The sequence below is a fragment of the Cricetulus griseus genome (assembly GCF_003668045.3).
Source record: "Cricetulus griseus strain 17A/GY chromosome 1 unlocalized genomic scaffold, alternate assembly CriGri-PICRH-1.0 chr1_1, whole genome shotgun sequence".
Classification (NCBI taxonomy): domain Eukaryota; kingdom Metazoa; phylum Chordata; class Mammalia; order Rodentia; family Cricetidae; genus Cricetulus; species Cricetulus griseus.
The window spans coordinates 7,529,909-7,537,005 of NW_023276807.1; positions in this window are offsets into that span (position 1 = coordinate 7,529,909).

A 7,097-nucleotide genomic window follows, 5' to 3' on the forward strand; every position below is an offset into this window, starting at 1 on the left:
GTAGGCTGAGCAAGCCATGGAGTGTAAGCACAAGCCAGTAATCAGATTCCTCCATGGCCTCTGCATCAGCTGCTTCCTCCAGGTTCCTGCAATGTTTGAGTTCCTGTCCTGTCTTCCTTCAGTGATGAACAGGGATGTGGAAGTGTAAACCAAATAAACCCTTTCCTCCCCAACTTGCTTCTCACCATGGTGTTTCATCACAGCAATAAGAAAATAGAACAGAAGCACACAGAAAAAAAAAATGATCGAAGATAAAAATTCTAGATTTCAGCCGGGCGTTGGTGGCACATGCCTTTAATCCCAGCACTCAGGAGGCAGAGGCAGGCAGATCTCTGTGAGTTTGAGGCCAGCCTGGTCTCCAGAGTGAGTGCCAGGATAGGCTCCAAAGCTACACAGAGAAACCCTGTCTCGAAACCACCCACCCCAAAAAAATAAATTCTAGATTTTGATGATGGAAAAATTGTGTTTTTATCCGTTGATTTAAACTATTATATCTTGATAAATGAATGTCCTTCCATTCATACACTTAAGGAAAATGAATACAATTAAAATGAAAGGTGGTAATTGGGAACATGGGCAGGGGTCACCTGTCTTCAGGCTTGTTTAGGTCTCACTGCTGAGTGCCCTGTGCACCCACCAGCCGAAACTTCATTCTAAGACCTCCTAAAGGATATCCCTGGAATGAGGGTCAAACCTCACATAGCCTGTTCTCTCTTAAACAGATAACAATTTAATTTTTCCTGTCTTACCTGTTACAATGTTTCCAGTTTGAGGCACTAGAGCAAATGTAGCATGGACTTTAGGCTATTTCAGGGTTTCACCAACAGCTGTATTATTTTGTCCCAAGCTGAGAGCCCATGTCCCTTTGCACTTAGACTCTGTAGCTTCACTTTGGCAGATTAGAACTGCCAAACAGATTCTCAGAACAGTGGGGTCTAGGAGAACACAAGCAATACATTATCAGCACAGTTGATGTAATAACCAGGATGGCTGCTAAATCCCTAACATATGGGTAGCACACAGGGAGACCATGGTGACAAGGCACAGAGTGGCACAGTACAAGTTATGCATCACTCTGTACTCACAATGGTATGCATTGCAAACTTGTATGTTGTTTATTTCTTGAATTTTCACATAAAGTTTTCTGGGTCTTGGCCACAAGTAACTGGAACTACACAAAGAGAGGCTTCAGTTATATATGGAAAGAGCTACTATATTCTATTCTGGATTGTTGGGGTTTGAGGCCATTTATTGTTTGGTGAGATAGATCATTTAACTAAATCTTTCTCAAGCTTGCTTGTTGAAATAAAACTTGGGTGAAATACCCAGGATGAACTCTGTGTTGCCAGTGTCCCATTGTGATTCTGTCACCATCGTTAGCATTTATTCCTAAAGTCGGTTTGTTCCTTGAGGCCGAAGTACTGGTCTCTGCAGCAGAGTCAACTGAGGCAGCGCCAGGTAGTGACATCACTCACTAGGGTGAATGTTCTTGAGTCACCGCCAAAGTACCTTTACTAGTCTCTTTGGAATGAAGAACAGCATTCTCAGGGTGCCAAGTGGTAAGTGTATTGAAAACAACTTTCTGGCTAAGCCTACAGGCTTAGGTTAGAGATGCCCAGAGTAGAGGAAGAAGCAACTGTGGCAGCAAGATGCTCACATGGTGTTATTATTCCCATGTCCCATGTCTTGCATAGATGAAACCCTAAGTTTGGTGGGTTCCTATGTAACTCCATAATCTCTTCGGATCATTTCGTGAGACAGTTATTGCCACTGAACTGGGAGAAGGCAAATATTTCATATTCGGTACCAGGTGTTATCTTTGAATCCTTTAAAGGGATCTACCTAAACATAAAATTGAGGAATCCAGTATTCCTAGAATGAGACATTTGGATCTAATATAATTCAAAGATTTTAGTTACAGGCATCATGACTTGTTCAATACAAACAGGACTCAAACTACCATGCCTACATAACAATAGAAGCCACCTCAGCATTTGGATATTTGATTTACAAGTCACAACCATGCATCTGTCATAGGTCATCCCACTTTGTCCCATGTTCCCATGACATCTTTGTTAGTATCTAGACATTTATACTGGCCTACCCTTGGGCTTCTGACAGGATGTCTCACCTGCAGCCACTAAGAGCACCACCTGTGCCTATTTATTCACTATGTTCCCTTTTAAAAGGGCCCTGCCTCCCCCCCCCACCTCTCCTGCTGCTCCTGTCCCTGGAGACCCGTCTCCCCTCTTTCCCCTTTTATGATCCCTTTCCCTAATAAACCCCTCTGCTTGAACTCTGTGGCATGGTATCTTTTTCTTACCACTTGTTTTTTAAATGTTACAACCTCTACACATCTCCCACCAACTGCAATGGATGGTTGACAGAACCCACGATGCCCCTGTGATGTATTGAATGATCTCAGTGGGTTCTTAATATGAAGATGACTGTGCTAAGAACCTTGAAAATGAGATAAGCCATCCAATGTAGATGTGTTGAGAACACATCCATAAATACCCCTTCCCTGACCATATAGGTAAAAATGTCCAGAAACTTACCAGTCAAGTAAAAAGAAATGTATTTGACAAATTGCAGAAACTAGAGGGGGGAAAAATCAAAAGAATAATGTATGAATCCAACATGAAATCGTTTCCCCCCCCAAAAAACTATTAACAGGTGCAACCTAGTAATTGCAAAACCGAAGTAAGCACAGGCAAGGCGAGAGGCCAGAGGAGCGGTTCTCAACCTTCCTAATGCTGCAACATTTTAATACGGTTCCTCATGTTGTGGTGACCCCCAACCATAAGATTACTTTCATTGCTACTTCATAACTGTAATTTTGCTACTGTTAATGGATCGTAATGTAAATATCTGATATGCTACCCATGTGAAAGGGTTCGCCCTCCAAAGGAGTCAAGCCTCACATGTTGAGAACCACTGGCCTAGAGGAAGAGAGTAGGCAAAAGCACAAGAACAAGGTTTCCTAAGTAATGGCTTCGAACAAAGGAGACATGAGTTTCTCTGGGACTGTGTGTTCTCATACAGGAAGGTACCTTAAGGGTGGATGCATTCCAGTTCATGCTCGACTGTGGTCATGCCGTAAGAAAGTAGACCCAGTTTTGGATGTGGCTAGCACAGGTCCCTAGAGTACGTATGTAAAGTGTTTACATGGTAGGCAAGACTCTTCCAGGCGTGTACAGGTTGCACAAAGACAAAAAGTTTCTGCTGGAAACAGGAAAGGACACATTGGCACTGCGTTAGTGTATGTTTATCTGCTTGGCAGCTAACACAACTATATGGATGTTTCTTTCACATATCTCTGCAGTGGCTAACACCTCTCCAGGGACTTCAGCTTATCCTAGAGTAGATGACACATATACTATCATATTTTGTTATATACATCTTATAAAATCCTCATTAAATAAAATAATGATGATAAAACTAGAAGTAGAGAAAATAAAACAAAAACCCAGGGCACAGTTTGGATCATAAGCATCCTTTTTCAGCAAGGTGGGTGGCAGTGTTCTACCCACCTCTCATATCTCTATGCACGAAGATTCTGCATCCCCCAGCTCCAACCAACTTGCTATAGAAGATGGAAATAAAAAAAAATAGACTTGTTTATCCTGTCATTTCCCCCTAAGCAGGGTACTACTAAGGGAGTATGTGAGTATTATGGGTCACCTGAAGATGAATAAATATAGGAGGACATGCTTGGGTTCTTTGTAAACATTGCAATATTTTATATAAGGGACTGAAGCCTCTGCAGATTGTCATGGCCTCCAGCCGTCCCAGAATCCATGCTTTAATGGTGTTCAAGTCATCTGGACACAGACCTATGTTTAATTATCCTTTAAAGATAAAGTGCAATGTGCCCTTTGAACTGGCACCAATGCTACTTTGTTATAATTGCTGATGAGGCACAGTTTTTAACCCAAACAAATACACAATATGCCAAGCCAATTTCTTGACCACATTTTTTATGTAAATAAACACCCCCACTACACACAAAAGAATGAATGAAATTCCATCTCAGCCATTTGGAGACACATACACAGAACACACAGTTTCTGAAGTATTGGATTTTGGTGCCAAGTTTTCCTCACTTGCTGACTGACTGAAAGCTTCAAGTCCTGGATTTCATGTCTAGGCAGTTGAAATCCATTTTGTTACAATGATCAGGAGGACTCTCAGAATTCTCCAGGTCCTAGGCAACTTAGACTGGGCAAGGTGATATTTGAACGAAGGACAAAGGCTCTTTCTACACATCAGAAATTTAAATTGTTACTGCACTTGAAGAGTTACATTTCTTGATTTTTGTTTGTTTGTTTGTTTGTTTTGAGATAGGGTTTTTCTGTGTAACTGCCCTAGCTGTCCTGGAACTTGCTCTGTAGACCAGGCTGGCATCAAACTTACAGAGATCCGCCTGTCTCTGCCTCCTGTGTGCTGGGTTAAGGTGTGCATCACCACCACCCGGCAAGTTTCATTTCTTCACTACCCTTTCCTATGGTGACTGGAATCAAGTAATTATCAAAAGAAGAAAGTACAGAGAAAAGGCTAACATCAAATTTATTTTATTGACTTTGTCATCAAACAAATTTTAAAAATTTAAACTGATAATAATTAAAATAAAACTACTTGGGTGTTCCTTTTCTGAAATTTATACAATGTCGCTCAGATATTTTATGTGGTATTCTCCTTAGTGAAAGCTGACTTTGGTCTGACTATGTAGCCGGAAATGTCATAACATACTATTTCATGTTGCTTCCTTCAGGGTCAGAAAGGTATTATTCTTTGTAATATTTAGTAATATAAAAAACAGTAAAATTACATGAAGGTTATTTTCAACTTCTACCTACCTCACCAGAAGTCATTTATTATTATCACTATGAACAATAACTATGGATTTTTTAAAACAAACATCATAACATTTTAAAATTCTATTTCTATAGTAAAACCTATGAAAACTTGAATTTCTTCTCAGAAGGAATACTTAGTTTATAAAAATATAGTCAATTAAAATAGAGATTTATTCTTTCTTTTTTCTTTCTTTTTTTTTCTTTTTCTTTTTTTTTTTTTTTTTTTTTTTTTTTTTTTTTTTTTTTTTTTTTTTTGGTTTGGCACAGAGTTCTAAACACGTCATTGTGTTTTACACAGCTTTCCATGGATCCATCTGGGATTGCTGGGGAAGGCCATGCTCTAACTGTGCTTTCTTCCACACCTCTCATGCTGGTCTAGTCATATCTCAAGACAGAAACTCAGGAAAGGTCACATTGATGAGGGTGGAGAAGTGGTGGCAGAACCTTTCTGTCTCGCTTTCTGTCCTGGTTAATTTTTGTTAGCAACTTGAAATGGCCTAGAGTCACCCAGGAAGAAGGAATCTCAATTGAAGAATCACCTTAGTCAGACTGGCCTGAGGCTAGCCATGTCTGAAAAGATTGCCTTTAGTGATGATTGCTGCAGGAGGATGCATCCCACTGTGACCCACACCATCTCTAAAGGCAGCCCTTGCCTTGTATAAGGAAGTGAGCTCAGCATGAGCCTGAAAGCAAGCCTGCAACCTTCCTCCATAGTTTCTGCTTCAGTTCTTGCCCAGACTTCTCTCATTGATGGGCTGTGACCGGAAGTAGAAGATGAAAATAACCCATTTCCTCCACTAAGTTGCTTTATGCCAGAATGTTTTGTCACAGCCACAGGAAAGCAAAGGAAAACCACTTTATATCCTTTGCTGTGGCCAGAAGGACTCCAGTAAAAACTATAGTAGTGGCTTCATTCAAAAAACGTAAACCCGGAAAAGTGTTAAAGGATAACTGTTCAGAAAACAAAGTACAAGTCAATAAATCTACAGCTTATAAAGCTTTGATTTAAATATGAATCTTTAATGATTGTGTCCCACTGTTTCTCTCTGCCATACTCCTAAAAAGTACTCCAGAGAATAGAATCTCATTTTTAATGACAAATTTGAGTCACTACATCATCGAAAGGTAAAGAGGTAACAAATTAGAGATTAGTGCAAAAAGGTAGGATTTCTCTCCAAAGTTCTTCCTCATCAAAAGTCAAAACCTGAAGACTCATCATTTCCTTCGACTTTGGAAGACGGTTTCTGTAGAGTTTCACCCTTGGCAGCTTAGAGCCCTAAATGTACTACAGGACAATTTTATTAAAGCAGGTGGTCATTGATGCATAGGAAAGGAACCACCTCCTCTTTTCTCCCAGTATCACACAATAGAAAACCCACATGGTCAGTAGTTGCTGCCCTGTCTCCCCACTGGCCACAAGAGGTCCTCACAGGTGGGACATCTCAGAAGCTGCCACCAAGTCTATAAACACTACGAAATGATTTTGCTTAAGCAAATCTTTCTTTCTGTACCTAGAAAAAAAAAAAAAGGCAGAAGGTGGAGAATATATGTTACTCCAGGGCCATGGTAAACACAGGAACAGATTAAGAGCTGGTCTAACCCTCATTGTTTCAAAGTTGTATAGGGACTTCCACCCTACACTCTAAAAGCTATGCCATTTCATCTGCCTACACATTGATGTACACCAAGGTCTCTGCTATGGGCCATCTTGTAACTTCACTAAGTGGTCCATCAGCTCAGGATGGGAAAGATGGGAGCTGGAACTTAGGAGCCACCCCTAGGAGCTGACCTTCACCCCCTTAGAAAGATGTTCTCACCACTTTTAGCGCTACCCCCTTTAAAATGGTCACTACAGATAAACACATTTTTTTCATAAATAAAAACTGAGGCATATTTGTAATATATTAAAATTTTCACCAACAAAGGTGTGTTAAAATCTTCAAGTTCTGTCATTCAAGTTCAATAAAGGCACACATATATTTTTTTTCCCCTTCAGTACTGCAAAGAATACATTTCCTAGGCAAAAGTCACAAAAGTCATTTTGTGGGACTTCTTTCCTTTGACTTTCCTGTTCTTGGGATAGTTAAGTGCTCCTCCCGTGAATCAGTGGCTTGACTCTACCACCCAAAGGATGTTCCTAGATAGAGGTTTTCCATGGATTCCACAGTTGATCAGGTTTGAGTAACAAGCCACAGCCACACTAGCACATTCACCCCAAGTCTGCTTTGGCTTTTTCCA